The sequence below is a fragment of the Pleurodeles waltl genome, chromosome 1_2 (assembly GCF_031143425.1).
Source record: "Pleurodeles waltl isolate 20211129_DDA chromosome 1_2, aPleWal1.hap1.20221129, whole genome shotgun sequence".
Taxonomy (NCBI): domain Eukaryota; kingdom Metazoa; phylum Chordata; class Amphibia; order Caudata; family Salamandridae; genus Pleurodeles; species Pleurodeles waltl.
Window position 1 is genome coordinate 1,299,283,629 of NC_090437.1, and position 20,392 is coordinate 1,299,304,020.

A 20,392-nucleotide genomic window follows, 5' to 3' on the forward strand; every position below is an offset into this window, starting at 1 on the left:
TTTCATTTTGCTGTTTCAGGTAGGTAAATATCAAGAATCCGAAATACCAAAAATCTTTGTTTCAATCCGAGAGCGAGACAGAGGGAAAACTGTCACTAACACAGAAAAGGGACTTGGAAAAGCGCTAATGCGGCAGACATCTTCAAATGACGCACTCGTTGGTAAATAACGGTGTCACCGACCAAACACATCTGCCTCATTAGATCAGGTCGCACAAGATTCGTTTTGCGCAAAGCCTGTCGGTTATTTCATACAGCGTGCTCATACGCCGCATTAAATACTCATCACCCTAATTTCCACGGAGTGACCTCATTTACAGATCTAATATGTTGGAAGGGATGTGTTACATTGAATTGGTTAAATGGCATTATAGTATCCTTGACGATTACCTTGCTTTATGTTTGATTTTGTGTTGCTCGGTACTGCTTCTTACAACATTCTACGGACTGAACGGGGAGGACTTCCGGTGGTTAAGAGCTATTTGTCAGTTTACTGCTTAGCTTCCAGAACCTGTCGCTTTGTTTCTGGTCGTGGCATGTCTTTCAGAATAAAACCCTGAAAATGATTTACTCTGCACCCTGTCTCGGTTGCTGCATAGGCACCCCGTTTTTGGTTTAGAATTTATATTTCTAAAAATTTTCAAAACGTTTACTCTCTCTGTGAATGTGATTTTAATGTGTAACCTACTTGTGTCGTTGCGTGGGCTATACTAGTTTTCGGCGTCTTTTCCCCCCCAATAGTCGTGCATGTTTTGGGCCTCTTTTGAAGGGGCATCGTGCGTGTTTTAGCGTACGCTTGCACGGTGGACGGCTCGGCGCTGGACGTTGTAGCGGTCGCGCGAGGGGAGTTAACCGCCATTGTACACGCAGGTAAAGAATAGGAGATCGGCGGTGGCGCGTGACGCCCCGCGCGCTTTCTGCTCGCTCTCTTCATGTTTCTAAAACCGACTGCCAGATTCAACCTCCGGTCCGCGACTAGAAGTGGCCGCTGGTGCCTCCACATGCTTTACCACACAGCAAACCAAACGCTTCTCTTTTCATTTTTTTTTTTTTTTATCGGCCGTGACCTACAACCTTTAGTTCATGACCGGTAAAAAAGGAAAATGAGGAAAAGCTCTATTTGGTAACTATATTTTGTGACATTTTGGTATGATCCTCTAATTTTTTTTCTTTAAAATATACATTAAATTGGAGATTACGACGTGGTTCAGTATGCGGTTTGTTTTGGGTATTTCTGAATGTTTATTGAAGCACACAGAGTTAGGATTGCATAAAGCACAGGACGTTACATTGCTTTTTTGGTCCTGACCTTAACGTAATTTTTATATGTTTCAAGATAATCTGCTTGCACATTTATCATAAAAATATGTAGGCTTACAAGTTACTGGGTGTTCGGGGAAGTATTGACTACTGTCCCCCCAGCCCCTAGAGAACCCACATTTGCGCCCCTAATCCTAAATTTGTTGAATTAATTCCTGAAACAACATTCTGGAACAGTAGATTTTATTTTTGCATTTATATTAGCACAAAGTTGACCCATAGGTATTGGAGCGCCTTACATGAGCACCAGTTATGTTAAACGAGGACATGTTCCTATTTTCTTTTGGCACAGAAAGATTGTGATTTGTCCAGAATCACAGGATGTCTATCTGACATGTGACTCAAACTCTGTTTCCCAGTTCCTAAGTATGCAGTTTTGGCTTTTATGCCACAACCAAAGGAAAGTACTGTTTCTAATGGAAACAACTAACACTGGCAATAAAGTTAAGCTCTATCCCACACCAGGAGACTCCTTCTAGTGGGGCCCTCACACACCCCATAGGGATGTCATGCTTCTTCATTGTGCTGCTCCTTGTAGGGTTGTGCTGCTATGTCCTACGGGCACTTTGACAGGTCCCTTTACCTGAGATATTTTATTTTTATGCTGTATGATGGTCAGTGTGAGGGTGTCCTAACAGTGTGGGATTCAGTGTATTAGATGTGTGAAAGATAGCGAGATAAGTTAAAACTGTCTGAGAGTCCACCCTTGACGTTTAATGATGTGGCACTCTTGGCGGGGTTAAAAATACTATAATCAGGATGGGGCTATGGATTCAATATACCCAGGTAGCTAAAGTAAGCCAGGTCAACATGTTTTGCACCTAGAGACCCAACAACACAGGGTCCGTGGTGCTTCTTCATGCCCAAAAAAAGTGAGATAAAGTGATCCCCATGTAGTAAAGCTTATCTAAGTAATAATGTTTGTGAGGCTACTCCCTCTGGTATGTAAGTATGCTAAAAATGTCCTGATTTGAGGTACTCCTCAGATAGTGGTTCAGGGTGGGGTTTCTTTCCAACCTGTAAGAAAGGAGAGATAGAGAAGATTAAACTCCTGTCGCAGTAAATACCATTTTACTGCAACATTACTTTTTCTTGAATGATAGACATTTATCCAATAGACACTGGATTAAAATTCTGCTGAGGGCACCCAGTCATGGTCGCCAGGATGAATCTTAAGTGAACTCTTCACAAAAATGCATGCATATCCCAAAGACACACATATAGGCATACATGTCTATCTTTGCAAAATGGTCTGATGTGCAAAACTGCACATAAACAAATACACACACGTTATACCATACAGGAAGATAATATTGTCAAAAGCAGGTATTCTCACCCTAAGCAAAGTTTGTGTGGTGCCACATAGGTCGACATCAGAGGTTTGCGTACAGCTGCTCACAAAAAATAAAACAAAAACAAAAAATACCCAGTAAATTGTGAACTGAGGCTTTAACTCACAGATGCCTCTAAATATAGTTAGCTAATGGCATGTAAATCTACTCACAGGTCTGAAGCACAATGAGCGCGGACAACCTACCCTCCTTTGTTTGCCTGTACTGTAACTGAGCAGGAGGAGGCAGTCCCTTTTGTAAAGCCGGCCTGATTGGGGATCGTACTCTGGTGTCGCTCGTATAATGTGAGTAATGCGGTCCCACTCGTTAAAATGGAGCACCCTCCTCAACATAGAAGAGGGGTTGTGTGCATGTCAACGTTGGTGGCCATCTTGAGATGGTGAGGAGGTGTATGCTGAAAGGGAATTACAGCCTTAGAAAAATGGGATGGTTATGTCAGGACGCCTACACTTCTCCTTTCTCTGTTAAACAGCCAAAGGTCTCATGTCCACTTGTTACAAAGACAGGCTACATGACAAACACCATTCTTTTGTTAGTAGAGCACATAATAAACATCAACCCCTGCGGCGTGGGGTCTGGGTAGCCAAGATGGCGGAAGTGGTCTTTTGAGCTCTCGTTGGGCTCCTACGGAGTAGTGATCTCCTGTTTGCTGGTGTGCCCCGCAAGCGGTTTGAGCGGGGATCTAGATGAACCAGTGCCCAGGAGGGACGTAGATTCACCCCTTACAGTGCAGCAGAGGTGGAGATCCCGGGACAACCGAGTTGAAGGGGTGAGTTGGGATCAAGGTGGTGGAGGCTGAGGACTGTGCCCGGAGTGAAGCTTGCATTCTTAGTGGTGTCTGCTGTGTCCCCGGTGGCAGGGTGAGGATCTGTTGGCCAGGGGTTGCTGGAACCAGATTTGGTGACGGTGATCGTTGGCCCTTAGAGTGCATACTTGTTGCATGGCTCTGACAGGGTGGGCCCCCTCATGAGCATGAGGTGTGGGCGGAACTTGAACCCAGCCCTTGACTGGAGACTGGCAGGAGGGAAAGAGGATGGTACGGACCTAGGATCTGCTTTGTGGCTTTCCTCACGGGATGGTGAACAGCCCATTGCCCCTCTGCTGGGTTACTTAGGAAGCTCCTCCCCTGCCAATTAAAAGAAGATCTGGGACAAATGTTGCCAAAGCCAAGCGGGATCTTGTTGTGAACTTCACAAGAAGGTGTGGAGTGCTCCAGGACCTCCCCCGGCCTAGTGGGGGGGGGGAGGGGAGGACCTTGTGTGAACATAATGAGTCCCTTGGCCCCAGGTGCACCTCCTATGTATTTTATATCTGCCCCCTTGGGGGGCACCATCTTGTTTCACCACAGAGGTCTAGGTGGCAATAACAGGACTTTGGAGGACCCAGATGATGCGGGAAGGGCAGAGCGCCGGTGACTCCCCTCCGTCCACTGGATTCTGACTGTTCGTGCTGCCCTTGACCATGGTTCTACGGGGAAGGCTAGTTAGACCCCCCACCCATCAACTGTCTTGTGGGCCGGGTGAGGAGGACTGAGCCCTCTAGGACCACCAGGGCAAGAGCTTGCTAGGATCATGACTTCTCGATTGACACAACCGCAGGCACTATAGGTTGTGACAAGGGTCACAGACAAACCAAAATGGACAAATATGCTTCCTCGTGGTGGGAGCGAGGGGTTACCCGGGAAGAGACTCATACGAATCAAACCCACAGGGCCGAGACAACACCTCAGTAATATTGCAGGCCATTCAGGACTCCAAATCTGCTCTGGAGAGGGAGATTGGAGTAGTCTGGGTCAATGTGGCCCTATTGAGACAACACCTCAGAGTAGCCGTAGACCGAGTGATCGAAGTGGAGGGTAGAATTTCCGAGCCGGAAGACATGGTGCAGGGACTCTCGTCCGTAATAGCTTGCTTATCTCTGTCCACCAAAACTCTTCACAACTGAACAGAGGATGCTGAAAACATACTTGTCGCAACAATCTCTTCCAAAGCGAGGGAGAGGGAAAAATTTAAAGAGCAGCGGATCCAGTCCTGGCTTGCTAATGCTCACCTGCCCTCCTACTTTTTAATCAAAAGATCCAACAGGTCACTGGCTCTGAAACCTCTTTTGGAAGCTTCACCTCGTCATATAATAGCCGGGTTTTTGAACTATAGAGACAGATATGCCATACTCAAAGGGGCGAGGTTTCACTTAATGCATCTATCTGGCTGCATTCTGATCTTGCTGGATTACACCTGTCCTGTTCAGTCGCAGTGAAAATCATATGATCAGATTAAGCGGAAACTACAGAACACAAACCTCTCATATATGCTCCTCTATCCCTCACGGTTTTGAGTGCTTCTTGATTTTAAGTTGAACTTCTTGAGTGGATTTCTAGTTCCGCAAATATCATTGTAAAGACCAAGACGATGGTTAAAAACAGGGGTCACAAAAAGCCACTTTGGTTCTCCTCACAATTGCGTCTTTTAAAAAAGGAGTGTAAAAGACTTGAAAGGAAATGGAGGAAACCCCACAATGATGTTTCCAAATTGGAATACTTAAAATCTGTCAGATTATATCATATGTAAATCAAATCTGTGCAGGCAGCTTATTATGCTTTTAGAATAGAACAATCCTCTAATTCTCTTAAGGAGATCTTCTCTATATTTAAGGAAATGACTCAGGAACCTGTTACCTCCAGTCTTATAGAAGCTTCCAAAGAACACAGCAATAATTTAGCTTGTACCTTTTCTAATGACTCATCTAAAGAGCCTAAAATTTTCTCAGACTGAACACCATCACTCCAGACCCTTTCTCCCTCAGTCATCCAACCGATGACAGGAGATCTACTTGGAAATTATTTGTTAAGAATAAAATCAGGATCTCCTTTGGATCCTGCTCCTCTAGCCCTTTTAGTTCAAGGTTTGAATGTTATATCGCTGATTTTAACTAATATTTTCAACAATTCTTTTATAGTTGGGAGTCTACCCCAAATTTGGAAACACACGATTATTAAACCTCTACTGAAAAAACCCAAAGATGGATGCATCCCTACAAAGCAATTGTAGACCTATTGCTCTCCTTCCTTTAGCATCCAAAATAGCGGAAAAGCATGTTTAAACAAATTTCTGGCTTAGAAGAACATAAGCTTCTACACCCCATTCATATGGGTTTTAGAACTCAACATAGTATGGAAACCGCCCTTGTGGCAGTGACCGAAGAAATTCGACAACGACTAGAAACTGGCGGCTATGCAGCAATTATTTTATTAGACTTAAGTGCAGCATTTGACACAGTCAATCATAAAATCCTTCTTCAAAGAATTACTCAAGTGGGATTTGAAGGTACTATTTTTAACTGGCTTTCTTCCTTCTTAGAATGTAGGTCGTTTCAGGTTTTGGATAGGTCTTTTGTTTTTCTGATATCCATTCCTTTAGCTGTGGGGTTTCTCAGGGCTCCTCTAAAACCACTCTTTGTAACATCCATATGTCTCCCATGGCTAAAATTGTGGAACCCTATGGTCTCTCTCTGATATCTTATGCTGATCATACCCAGCTGGTCTATTTTTTAGCACCAATGTAAACTCTGATCAAGAAGCGCTATCCTCCTGCCTTACAGGCAATGTTAACTGGATGTCATATAGTAAGCTCAAGCTAAATGATGAAAAAACTGAAGTAATGTTGGTTGGCAATTTTTCCCTACGTAAATCTCCCATCTCAATTCCAGAAGAATTGAAAAGACTTCTTCCCCCGCCCTAAAGGAAACCATTAAAAAGCCTAGGAGTATGGCAGGACTCCTGTCTGTCGATGACACAGCATGCAAAAGAATTAGCAGCTTCTTGCTTCAATCTTCTGAGAATGCTTAAAAAAAATTCAAATCTCTCCCCTTTCTTGCAAAAAGACTTATTATTCAAGCCCTCATATTATCCCGCCTAGACTATGGGAACGTGCTGTTCCTGAGTTCTCCCATCTCTGGCAGCCCGCTTTTCATGGCCATCCCCAGAACTGCATCGGCCAAACCAGACTTAGCCTCCCTCCATTGGCTTCTTATCCAGCAAAGGATTAATTTTAAAGCTTTGTGTATGGTACATCAAGCTCTTCATGATAGGGGACCTTCTTTTATCAAGCGCATGATCACACCCTACACCCCCCGGAGATCTCTTAGATCCCCATCTGCTGCTCTAATTAACACCTGCTGTGTTAAAAAAACAAGATGGGGAGGTAGGTTCTTCACATTCAAAGCAGCAAACTTATGGAATTCCCTCCCCCTGTCACTTCGAATGGACAATTCCGAACTATCCTTTCAAGGTAAATTGAAGACTACTCTTTCCAGCATAAATTCTCACTGTGATGCCTTCGTCCTCTTTCAGCGCTGGGAGGTGTTCAGGTAGCCATGCGCTTTATAAATCTATTAAACTTAAACATCTTTGATACTCTAGAGGAGGTATGGGCCTGGCTTACAGAGCATCGACCTATTGCACCAAACCAGCCTCAGCGATGGCAGATGATCATTCCGGGACCGGGTGAAAACCTAATGAGGAGGGTCATAGGAAACAATCTAGATGGGGAATACAGGGCACCTTGGATACTGAGGCCTGCACAGAGTCTGAAGGGGAACATCACAACAGATCCCAGCTGCTGAACCACAGACCCAGGAGACGTCCTACGATTGCGGACCAGGCTGAGGTTCTAATATAGTGGAGGGCTCTGTTGCTGGTCGCTCTGCATAATTAAATATTGTACGCCAGCACCATTGTATCCTATTGATATACATTCGACATCTCACACAGAGACGGAGATGGGGTAATTGTCTTTACCACCTTATTACACTTAACCCAAGTTTGGTCTGCTTTTAGTTCGGGAGTCCTCTTCGGGAAGGGAAGTATAAGATGTGCGGGTTGTTTTGTTAGTCTGGTTATTTTGCCTGTTCTTGCCGTTCAGCTGCTCTCTATACCAAGCTCACACTTCACAGCCACATAACACCCTGTTAGCCTCACTTAGGACTTTGAGATGTAGATCACTGTGGGACTGCCTGCGTCTCCTGAAGAATACACAAATGAAGCACAGTTTTTGTTAATTAATAATTGTGTTGGAAGCAAATACTATAGTGATCAAAACAGTGGTGACGCCGTTTCCACAGATAGTGCTCTGTAAACCTTTAATAGTAAAACTGTATGTCTGTGCAAATGGAACGGTCATTTCAATTGAACAGGTTATGCTGCTCCACTCTGCACCACTCCAATCTACTCTGCACAATTTCACTCTGCAACACTGTACTATACGCCACTGCACTTTATGCCAATACACTCTACACCAATTTATTGTAGTCTGTAACACTCAACTCTATGCCCCTGCACTCTTAAGTCAATCCACTGCATGCCACTCCTATTTACTCTGCTCCATTGCACTCTGCTACCACTTTATTTTATGCAATTTCACACTATGCCACTGCACTCTACCCTGCACTGTTCCACTCTGCGGCACTACATATCACCACTGTGGCCCACACCAACCGACTCTATGCCACTGCACTTGACAACAGTGCCTTTTACGCCACTCAACTCTGCACTTTTGCCACTGAACTCTATGCCACTTTACTCTGCACTATTGCACTCTATGCTAGTGTACTCTTCTATGCATAACTGCACTCTATGCTACTGCACTCTACTATGCAACATTCTAATCTATGCCAATGCATTGTAAGCATCTGAATTATATACTGCTGCCCTCTATGCCACTGCACTTTAAACCAATGCATTTTACGCCAGTCTATTCAGGGATGTGGAATTCCTATCGCCCGACGCCCGGGACATCTGGTTTGGGGTCAAGGGCAACAAGTTTTTATGTTTACTTTGTCCTTGGGGCAAGTAGGCCCAACCCTCTGCAGCACAAACCTTTTGGCTACCTGTTTACAGAGAGTGGAACTCTCTGCAGTTGAGGTAATGTGTTTCCAAAAGATAATGCTGTTGGAACTTGTATTTATGGTTCATTATTTGAAATCCTTCATTATTAGGGTGAGTGCTGTAAATAAATGTTTTAAGGTCACACTTCACTAATGATGTTGGTTCCAGTACAAAAAAGAAAAACGTGTATACACGTTTGAAAAGTTTAGGCTATGAGGCTAAGTATAATGCTCCCAGAATGCTCTCTGATTAGATGCAAATGAAGTGTCATTTAGTAAAATGTGTTGGTGCATGCTAGTATTTCCCAAAAATATTTCTAATGGAAAATCAGTGTAACCATTTTCAACACGATTACGGCAAGCATGAAAATAAACAAACACTGACAAAGCCAACTGATCTGACATATTTTTATAAGTCTTTTGGTTTCATCAATGCGTGTCTTGTTTTGACATGGCTTTTGTAACACTTTATTGTTGTGGGAGCTATCAGGCCCTCAACACTGTAACAAACACTGGCAAAAAAAAAAAAAAAAACGTTTTTGAACTCTAAAAGCACACATTGCCACCAGTGGCATAACAAAGGCCTCGCAGCCGCCCTCCTGGGGGGCCCTTCAGCACAGCACCTGGCCTGAGTGAGTCTGGAGACGGGGCTCCTCCTCCATGTTCTTTGCAAAGGGGCACCCTCCAGTTTCGTTACGTCAATGATTGCCACTGTAGTTCCTGACACTGAACAAAACTACTTTGTGTGCCAATTTGCTCCTTGTGGAAGAGCAGAATACGATCGCTCACAGTAAAGCCAGCCGAAAGAGAGAGAAATAGAAGTTTAATAAAAACAAAATGTTTTGTTAACACCAGACCTAATTAGGGACCAAGACCCACATGTAGGTAGCTTTTTGCATGTCGCAAACAGCGACTTTCGCTGTTTGCGGCGTGCAAAAAGCACATTGCGATGCACAAACCCAGTTTTGCCATTCGGTAACCTGGTTACCGAATCGCAAAACGGGTTTGCGACTCGCAATTAGGAAGGGGTGTTCCCTTCCTAATTGCGACTCGCAGTGCAATGTAGGATTGTTTTGTGACCGCGAACACGGGCGCAAACCAATCGCAGTTTTCACCCATTTCAAATGGGTGCTAACACTTTCGCTAAAGGGAAGGGTTCCCCATGGGACCCCTTCCCCATTGTGAATGTCACTGTAAACATTTTTTCAGAGCAGGCAGTGGTCCTGCGGAACACTGCCTGCTCTGAAAAAATGAAACGAAAACGTTTCATTTTTCGTTTTTGTAATGCATCTCGTTTTCCTTTAAGGAAAACGGACTGCATTACAAAAAAAACAGCTTTATTAAAAAGCAGTCACAGACATGGTGGTCTGCTGTCTCCAGCAGGCCACCATCCCTGTGAGGGCCGCCATTCGCAAGGGGGTCGCAAATTGCGACCCACCTCATGATTATTCATGAGGTGGGCATTTGCGAAGCCCTTGCGAATCACAGATGGTGCCATCCTACATTCGGATTTGCGACTCGCAAATTGCGAGTCTCTCTGACTCGTAATTTGCGGGTCGCAAATCTGAACCTACTGACATGTGGCCCCAAATTCTTAAAGAAAGTCACAAAAGTGCACCCATGGTATATGTCGTACCCCTATAAAATATTTGTGAACTGTATTTTAGCATGGGTAAATACGATGTGTAGATTTGCTTATGTGAAAATCTATTGAGCATTTGCAAGGTCATTTTCCCTCCAGCCATTTTCTTCCCAACCCTGGAAGAAGTTCTAATTCTGCCATTGTCAGGAGTAAATGTCCAACCTTTCTTATTATGGGAAAATATTAGAGAGAAGCTGGTGAAAATCTTTAAAACATGCAGGTTAGTAGGTTTGCAGACTCAAAGGCATTTCAGCCCTGGAACTATTGCTTACTGCTTCCTCCAGCCCCAGTATGCAGATCTGCAGAAAGGTGGAAAAATAAGGAAATTGCTACAGTAGGGATTGAAACTGCAAGTATTCAAGCCCTACTAAGGTAGTAGCCCTGGCATAATCAGAGAGGCTATTATCAGAGCTCTTACATAATGAGATTGCTGCCATAATTTGTCGCCACACTACATGGCACCAAAGGGACAAGTAGATCTTTTTACAGGACAAGTAGATTTGAGAAGCAACCTGTCCCCTGGACAAGTAGATATTTTAATAAATTCCACACCCCTGCTATTCTACTCTGTGCTTCTGCACTCTATTCTGCACCAGTGTACTCAAATCGCCATTGCACAGTACAACACTCTACTCTGCATCACTCCACTCTGTGCTACTGAACTCTATGCCAATGCATTCTGTGCAAGTGCACTCTACAGCATTATATTGTACTCTCTCACTCTACTCTGTGCGTCACTCCACTCTGCACTGTACATCATTGGACTCTTAAGCAGGACTGTACCACTGCATTCTATGATGCTGCATTTTAAGCCACTGTACTCTAAACCAATGCACTTTACACCAGTCCATTCTACTCTGTGCTTCTGCGCTCCACTCTGCGCTGCTGAACTCTACGCCACTGCATTTCATGCAACTGCACTCTACACAGCTATATTCTACTCTGCGCCACTCTGCTCTACGCCACTCTGCTTTGCACCACTCCATCCTACACTACACCATCTAACTCTACTATGCAGGACTATACCACTACATTCTACGATGCTGCATTGTAAGCCACTGAATTCTGTGCCACTGCCCTCTACACCAGTGCACTCTACGCCACTGTAGTCTGCACCCCTCTACGCCAGAACACTTTCCACCAGTCAGCTCTAATCTTAACCACTCCACTGTACGTGACTCCACTAGGTGCTACTACAATATACGATACTCATTAACACAACACTGCAATCCACCCAGTGACGCTCTACGCCACTCTCCTCTACACCACTTACTTTTAGTCAATTCTATGCCACTGCCCTCTACACCAGTGCACTCTACGTCACTGTACTCTGCACCACCATACGCAAGTACACTATACAGGGAGTGCAGAATTATTAGGCAGATGAGTATTTTGACCACATCATCCTCTTTATGCATGTTGTCTTACTCCAAGCTGTATAGGCTCGAAAGCCTACTACCAATTAAGCATATTAGGTGATGTGCATCTCTGTAATGAGAAGGGGTGTGGTCTAATGACATCAACACCCTATATCAGGTGTGCATAATTATTAGGCAACTTCCTTTCCTTTGGCAAAATGGGTCAAAAGAAGGACTTGACAGGCTCCGAAAAGTCAAAAATAGTGAGATATCTTGCAGAGGGATGCAGCACTCTTAAAATTGCAAAGCTTCTGAAGCGTGATCATCGAACAATCAAGCGTTTCATTCAAAATAGTCAACAGGGTCGCAAGAAGCGTGTGGAAAAACCAAGGCGCAAAATAACTGCCCATGAACTGAGAAAAGTCAAGCGTGCAGCTGCCACGATGCCACTTGCCACCAGTTTGGCCATATTTCAGAGCTGCAACATCACTGGAGTGCCCAAAAGCACAAGGTGTGCAATACTCAGAGACATGGCCAAGGTAAGAAAGGCTGAAAGACGACCACCACTGAACAAGACACACAAGCTGAAACGTCAAGACTGGGCCAAGAAATATCTCAAGACTGATTTTTCTAAGGTTTTATGGACTGATGAAATGAGAGTGAGTCTTGATGGGCCAGATGGATGGGCCCGTGGCTGGATTGGTAAAGGGCAGAGAGCTCCAGTCCGACTCAGACGCCAGCAAGGTGGAGGTGGAGTACTGGTTTGGGCTGGTATCATCAAAGATGAGCTTGTGGGGCCTTTTCGGGTTGAGGATGGAGTCAAGCTCAACTCCCAGTCCTACTGCCAGTTCCTGGAAGACACCTTCTTCAAGCAGTGGTACAGGAAGAAGTCTGTATCCTTCAAGAAAAACATGATTTTCATGCAGGACAATGCTCCATCACACGCGTCCAAGTACTCCACAGCGTGGCTGGCAAGAAAGGGTATAAAAGAAGGAAATCTAATGACATGGCCTCCTTGTTCAACTGATCTGAACCCCATTGAGAACCTGTGGTCCATCATCAAATGTGAGATTTACAAGGAGGGAAAACAGTACACCTCTCTGAACAGTGTCTGGGAGGCTGTGGTTGCTGCTGCACGCAATGTTGATGGTGAACAGATCAAAACACTGACAGAATCCATGGATGGCAGGCTTTTGAGTGTCCTTGCAAAGAAAGGTGGCTATATTGGTCACTGATTTGTTTTTGTTTTGTTTTTGAATGTCAGAAATGTATATTTGTGAATGTTGAGATGTTATATTGGTTTCACTGGTAATAATAAATAATTGAAATGGGTATATATTTTTTTTTTTTGTTAAGTTGCCTAATAATTATGCACAGTAATAGTCGCCTGCACACACAGATATCCCCCTAACATAGCTAAAACTAAAAACAAACTAAAAACTACTTCCAAAAATATTCAGCTTTGATATTAATGAGTTTTTTGGGTTCATTGAGAACATGGTTGTTGTTCAATAATAATAAAATTAATCCTCAAAAATACAACTTGCCTAATAATTCTGCACTCCCTGTACACCAGTCAACTCTATTCTTTGCCACTCCACTGTACGTGACTCCACCCTGTGCTACTCTAATATACAGTACTCATTGACAGAACACTGTAATCCACCCTATGACTCTCCACGCCACTCTCTTCTACACCACTAACTTTTAGTCATACTTAACAGCAGCATGCTGGTGTGCGATGTGGCTAAAACACAAAGGCAAAGCCAATAGCTCATTTATATACACTTTCCACACTAAAATCCTCTTGTCTTTGTAAAAGCTGTTAAATTCTGCCCAGTTTGATCTGCTGGAATTTACTGCATGCGATAATTCTTGGGTGTAATAAAGTGTGCTCCACTTATAATTAGTTTCTGAGTAGAACAGATGTTTGCACAGTGATTACAGAATGAGGGGCCACTTGTTATCACACCCTTTAAAAACTGTTCTTAATTTTTCAGAGGACCTTAGTTACCCTATTGGCAAGAGGCTCTGAGTAAAACAGATGTTTGCACAGTGATTACAGCATGCAGGGCCACTTGTTATCACACCCTTTAAAAACTTTTCTTAATTCTTCAGAGGACCTTAGTTATCCTGTTGGCAAGAGGCTATCTTTTCTGCATTTTCTGGAGCTCTAAGCACTCTTGCTTTTTATTACATTGATAGAATAGTAATGAGTTTAGAACATCTTCTTCATATTCGCCTGTCCTGGGTATTTATTGTCCCACCTTCAAACAACCACTTTTCTGAACATAACACTTTATTTGAATCTTTCTTGCCTCGTATTGTGAAAGCTGGTATTTCCAGTTAATGTAGCATTAACTCTGGTTCAGCATTCAATCTTTGTCTAGTTGCACAGTTTAAAAAATCCTCTCTTCTATTGTGGTTCCCCATGTATCTTTATAAACCGAACTATGACCCAGTTGTTATGCCTAGCTATTGCTTCCACAAACTGCAGCTAAAAAACTGGAAACGTGGTAAACGTAGAACCTAGTTTTTCATAAATATTTACTTGTTGGATCAGCCTAAAATAGGTTTTATCGAGCTAATGGTGTGGTGACTGCCTTGCTGGCAGCACAAATTGCTATTTGGATGGTGGCAGTGTCAAGGTTCTGATGGCTTTAAATCTGCTCAGGGCACCTCAAAGAGCAATGTGCCTCAGGGAGCAGCCACCAGTCTTGTGTTTTATACATTTTTTTTTTCTTTTAACCCTTTAACTGCTAAGCCCTTTCCCCTGCGTTTCCTAAGCCCTTTTTTAAGGCCAAAGTCTACCAGAAAGCACAGCTGTCTGGTTGCCAATACCTATTGGGACATGCTGAAAGCTGACATAGGAATGCATTCTTCCCATTGCCTACCATAGGCTTTGTGTTTTGTTACTCACAGCTGCTTGCTGTCTGTTTGTTGGCTTTATTTGTTTGACTGTCCAGCAGGTTTTTGCCCCTTCTGTGGAGCATAGTTTCTCCCACGTCTCTAATAGGCTTCTTCTATTCCTCCACAAGTGCTCTCTTTTCGGGAACTCATTAGGTTGAGCGTGCAAGTATTTTTTGACCTGTTGTAAGTATTGTGGACTTTCAACAATGCCCACCTCATGCCCATCACTTCAACTTGTTTGTGGGCTTGACTTTAAAAAATCCCTTGATGTCATTGGTAATTGCCATACCTTTGTTCCGCCTTGAGGTTGTTTTTGTCACGCCTTGCAGACTGCCCCTGTTATAAGGATTATTGCACGATTGCTGAGAAACTTCAGCGTGGGAGAACTATTTATTTTGTCCCTCCCCTTCGTGCTGCATGGCGGCCATGGTGCTTACAGCACAAAAAGGAACAAAAGCGTGAACTCAGTCAGCGCTATTGGAATGCTGGTTACATTGTTCGGTTACCTAGTCAGTCATATCTTGTGGCTCTCCATTTAAAACACTTGAAATTGGTGAATGCTTTATGTAAAACAGAAATCCTCAAAGTGAAAGCGGCTCTCCTGGAACACCGGGAGAGCCGATATTACAATATTCACTGTACTCGGGAAAACTCTACCTGTAATGCTTTGCAGGGCATTACTTTTACAAAACATTTTTGCTCATAACTCAGCCTGTGGTGGTCCTAGGACAATGGGACCACCACCACCAAAACGTTGACAACAGCATGCTCTTTCTGTCTACATCATCTTTGGGTCCCCACACTGTTAGCAGGGACCCCAAAATAATAACCCCTACCACCATTCAGTGTCTGTTTAAGCTCTGTCATGGCTGAAACGTTTGTTTTTACAGCTGAGAGTGGTTTGTATTTTAAGAGCCTTTGTGATATCAATGCTATAGGGCTGGTATCTATGTATATATGTAATGCAAAATAATACGCTCTCTGGGCTAAATATGTGGTTACACTGCATTTATTGCCATTTTCTTTTTGTGTGTTGTTATGCCCTCTAGGGGCTGACTATATAGTTACATGACCATGTGTGTTTTTTTTAGTTTTTTTTACACGAATGCTTTTCATTGTGGTGTTGTCTAGGGGCTGTTCTACGCATTAGTCATATTAAAATATTCATGGCATGGAAACTTGTCCCATAACATTTTTGCTCATAACTCAGCCTGTGGTGGTCCTGGGACAATGGGGTTATCTTCAAAACATGGGCCACAATGTGGTCTTTCTGTCTACATCATGTTTCTTCCAAATGCTATTTTTATTTTGGTGTCCTCTAGGAGCTGTTCTGAGCATCGGGGTCAACCTACTATAGTATTCATAACTCAGCCTATGGCGGTCCTAGGACAATGGGATCACCTTCAAAATGCTTTTTCTGTCTACATTCTCTCTGGGTCCCCACACTAGGTTAGTGGGGACGCTAAAATAATAACCCTTCCCAACATTCAATGTCTTTTAAGCTTTCTCATGGCTACAACTTTTGTTTTACAGCTGAGAGAAGTTTTGTTTTGAAGGCCTTGTTTGTAATATCCTAAAAACAACCTTTAGGGGCTAAGTATATGGTTACACTGCATTACTTTGTTTTTTTTCATGAGGTCATGCCCTCTAGGGACCAACAATATGGTTAAATGACCATGTCTTTTACTGATTATATTTTTGTTATGGTGCCCTCTAGGGACTAATGCTAAAAGTTTGTTTCTGATAAAGGTTTATATGATTATATATGTTTTAATAATCGCTCCTTATTACAATTATGACCATACTTTAGGCCAACTTAACATTATTATTTCACTATGACTTTAAAGCCTCTTGATATGTTTGGGTGATCCTTCTAGTTTACTTCTCCTCTGTGGCTGGCTTGTGTCTTTTTTTTGAGGAATTATGTTGGCCAGCAACTTTGATGGTGGGGTTGTGAAAGTGGTATTCCATTGGAATTAGCATGGCAGATTTATATCAGGATGCTAAATGGCAACATTTTCATTTTTTGCGGCAGATACAGGAAGAAGATAAATGGAAGTGCTTTAGTTATATGCAGGGCCACTGGAATTATATGGCAGGAAAAGACGAAATTATGTGGCAAGAAAAGGGTTGACCAATTTATGTGGCAAGAAAAGTCCAGTTATGAATTAACAATGCCAATAGCTTGAATGCTAGCCAGTGCTTGCCCTAATGCAGTGCAAGTGCTTTTTTTTTCTTTCTTGTGAAGCGCTCCATGAAAGTGTCGAGCAGTTGCATTTGTATGATAGCATGTGTTTGTCTCCCATTTCTCTTGTTGGTGCTTCTGTTTTTTTTCTCGCCTTCATTCTAATCGGGGAAACAGAGGTTGATACTCATCCTATCCAGATGAGCACTTGAAAGAGCCCCCAGGTCAGTTAACCTGTATCACCTCTTGGTTTACAGCAATTGAGTCATTGCAGGGAATTCTCCTCTTGCTTTTTGTTCAGCTTCTAGTTTCCTTGTCCGCCCTGATTGGTGTCTGTGTGCATTTGCATGTGTATTTGGCAGATCAACGGGTGACTGGCTGACAGTGTGCTTCACAATTAAGTAAATGAATATTAACACAACGTGATTGGGTTCTCCTTTGAGATTTTCTCGACTTCAGTTTCTGGGTCTTATTGATGAAATAAAGTGATTCATGTTGACCTTCCCTTTAGCAAAGAACTGTAGAGAAGTTCACGCTCACTAGTAAACCTCCACCGTACCAGCAAAGTGACCTAAAATGACCCGGGCCGCAAGGAAAGGCAGAGCGTTGTGAGTATTAACGTGTAGATAAAAAAAAAAATATTTCGCAACATATGTGCTTCTTTAACAACACCCATAACTATTGTGCTCTCCCAGCACAGCGCAACCGTTTCCTAGAAGAAAATGATGCCTGTTCTCAATATGCTATTGGCAATAATTAATCAACCTACTCTTCAAAAAATGTAATCAGACTCAAAGTTGGGAGTCATTCTTTGGGAGTTCTGGGTTCAGACCTCTAGAACTCAGTATCTCAGGTTCAAGGGCTGACAGCAGACCTCAGACTGCTTAAGTCCCGGGAGCTTTCAAGAAACGTTCTGCCTGCTGATGTACCACTGCTTTGAGATGCTGTCTCGATGTTTGGCTTTTGCTTCCATTGCCTTCATTCTTTTACTAAACGTTCCCTTCATATCCCTTTCCTGTTGTCAGCAGTTCTTCCTGAAGGTCCGTTTTTAATGTTATTTATATTGAGTTTAGAAATAGGCAGGGCACAACTCGGGGCTGGACAGAGTACCCCTGCTTATTTATAGCGCGGGTGCCCTACTGCTTAGCCACAAGCTGAGGAAGGCACGGGGCAGGGTGTCCCTTTTATTTGGAAACTGCTGAATGGCGGGAACACTTTGATACAAGCATGTGACTTTTCTCATATCTGCCTTTTCAGACACGCTGCTAACAAAGCCAGAAGGGATTGTGATTACTGGCAGTGCTTTGTTCACAACAAGAACCCCTGCAAACCGCCATGGTCCACGAAAAAGGCTTTGTTAAAAAAAAATGATGTTCAAGGAAAGTATTAAGGTGCACCATTATCAGTGAAAAGCCAAGATCTGCCCGTAAAGTGGCATCTCTGCCCTCATCCTTCTTTCTTTAAGCTTATTCTCCTATGGCCACATCCCCACCTAAATCATCTCCATCGTTTTGCTGTCCTCTAATTTAAACTCTTTGGGCTTCACTACGATAAATGTACCTGATTTGGAAAGGCAGAACTAGGCAGAATGACCTACCCGGTGCCAATACCCACATATGTGAAATGCATGCAGCCAGACATGCAGTACTTTGCCAAATACACCCATGTGTAGGTGGGCAGACTTTTCGTGTGCGTACATAATTCACAATTCCAACAGCACAAAGGGCTTCCCTATGCATCAGTTTGTTAAATTTAGTTTGGATATACATGAAATAATTGATTTTATAGGAAGGCTTCATCACTAAATATGCAGTCAAGAGAATTCATCACACTTTGCTTAATCTAATTAGTACCCTACTATGTTGTTTTTGTTTATGCACCTGTTCCCTCCAATTAGCTGTACGTCGACATTTTCGAAACAAATTAGCAACCATAGTGAGAAGAAAATGTGAACAAAGAACTAACCCAGAGGCATGCATTCACATGCAGCACTAAATATGTCTGAAATCCTGTTAATCTTTTAGAGAATAAAAAGTGTAAGCAGGATGCTGCAACGTAAGACACCGCCACAAAGCCGTGCTCTTGTGGTAAGGGCTGCTAGCTCTGTCACTGTTTGCAGGGTTGATAGAAACACCTTCAGACAATATATGCCTATTGGTGACTCTTAACTCTGTGTGGAATGCCACATATCTTTTATGCAAACTGAATAAAAGATCAATGTAGTGTACTTGGGAACGTATGGAAGGTTGTAAATCCATTGTGCTTTGAGAGGCACTTAAAATCGTAACGTTGCTATTGAATGCTGTCAAGTACTCACCCCAGGCTTGTAAATTATCTCGGACCAGTGACAAAATAAATCATGAAAGATACATTTCGTGCCTGGCTAGTGGCTGCTTTTTCTGCTGAATGTTTTTTGTTTTTCTTCAATAGCGCGGTAATTAAAGGGATTTGTCTAATGTGTTTTTTCTGAAGTTACATAGAGACAAATCTCTCCAAAAAGTGGTTCATTTTGAGGGAATTACTGCAAGTGTGCCTATGGGAACGGGAGCTATTAACGAGATTACGTTTTTAAATGTGCTCTGATACTCATGGGGGTGTTGGCATTCAGGAAGTCGAGGGTACAAAATATTGGTTTTATAAAGTTGAAGGAAGTTCAGTAAATTGTGAGCAGAAAAATGTAAAGTGGAATTTGGTTTCTTGAAGTAACAGCTTTGCTCAAGAAAGCTCACTCTTATGCGTGCAGGCCTCTGTTTAGAAACATCAGACCACAAGAACCATGATCAATCTCCATGGTGGGGAGCTAGAGACTTAGGGCCTCCGGGATGAGCTGTCTACCAGTACCATCATATTTCCCACAAAATGCCATCGAGTGTGACTTGATTATTTCACAACAAAATGTTGTAAACATGGAAGAAAATAAAATGGCACCTGAGTGGCTTTTTATGGGGCATACTCTGTTTAGGAACAACCACAATGGACGTGGTGGAAGAACAAAGAGCACGTGTACTTGCATACAGTTTATATCTGGCCCCCACACAAAGATTACCAAGGTGATGTTCCTCTCAGATGGTACAGGTGAATTGAAAATATCCTTTTTTTACTGGACTTTTATAGATATTTGCTAGTTACGAACTTGGGGAAACACAGCAAGGCCATCCTAGTTAATAAGCATCAGAAGTTTGCATGCCCTGCAAAAAGATTGACTTTTCAGCAGAGCTAGAGTTTACAGACTCCGTGATCTTCCTGTTCTCCCTAGATTAAGGAAACATAAGCCTTTTTAAAATGTCTCTAGTAGGAGAAAGCAGTACAGGATGTCTTGTCAACTATTGGGTTAAAAGATAGATGACCGTGGTAGGTAGACAATGAAGTAGGTTTAAGATTGAAATTAAGAGTCCTATGACGACATACACGGATTCCCAATAACAAGAACCCATGTTTTTGTCAGCGTTGAGTACAAGGCTTTTTTGATATCCAGAATGGCACCTCCATCATACAACTGTGAAAAGTCCTGATGCTATGTTCTGATACATTCTATTTATACTAGACAATGCATCACAAGCACAGGCAGCATTGGAAACCAAAGGCCTAATGAAGGCAGTAATAAAACCACATACGTGTTAACCACTCTTTTACTTACTCTGTAATAAAATTGCTGTTCTTCCTTGAAAATGTAGCAGTGGCATATAACAGTGGTGACATTGTTTATTAAATATTTATTTTCCATTTTCTATGTCATGTGGTATGAG

The 20,392-nt window shown here is 42.9% G+C and overlaps 1 protein-coding gene and 1 long non-coding RNA gene across 4 annotated transcripts in view; one reads left to right on the forward strand and one right to left on the reverse strand.

Moving 5' to 3' along the window:
- The first annotated feature begins 741 nt into the window (after positions 1 to 741).
- LOC138250551 (uncharacterized) overlaps positions 742 to 20,392 on the forward strand; it is a 235,957-nt gene continuing 216,306 nt past the window's right edge. For both annotated transcript variants that reach the window (XM_069205551.1, XM_069205541.1), the window contains exon 1: positions 742 to 869. The gene's annotated coding sequence lies outside the window, so the exon portion shown is untranslated. The remainder of the gene's footprint in view (positions 870 to 20,392) is intronic.
- LOC138250561 (uncharacterized) overlaps positions 2,176 to 20,392 on the reverse strand; it is a 200,948-nt gene continuing 182,731 nt past the window's right edge. Inside the window, exons 1-3 of one of the 2 annotated variants that reach the window (XR_011194985.1) lie at positions 2,824 to 2,853; positions 2,656 to 2,710; positions 2,176 to 2,336 (exon numbers count right to left, since the gene is read on the reverse strand). This is a non-coding gene — a long non-coding RNA (uncharacterized lncRNA). Of the gene's footprint in view, positions 2,337 to 2,655; positions 2,711 to 2,823; positions 2,854 to 20,392 lie in introns of those variants that run through there. The other variant, XR_011194986.1, reaches the window with a different exon arrangement.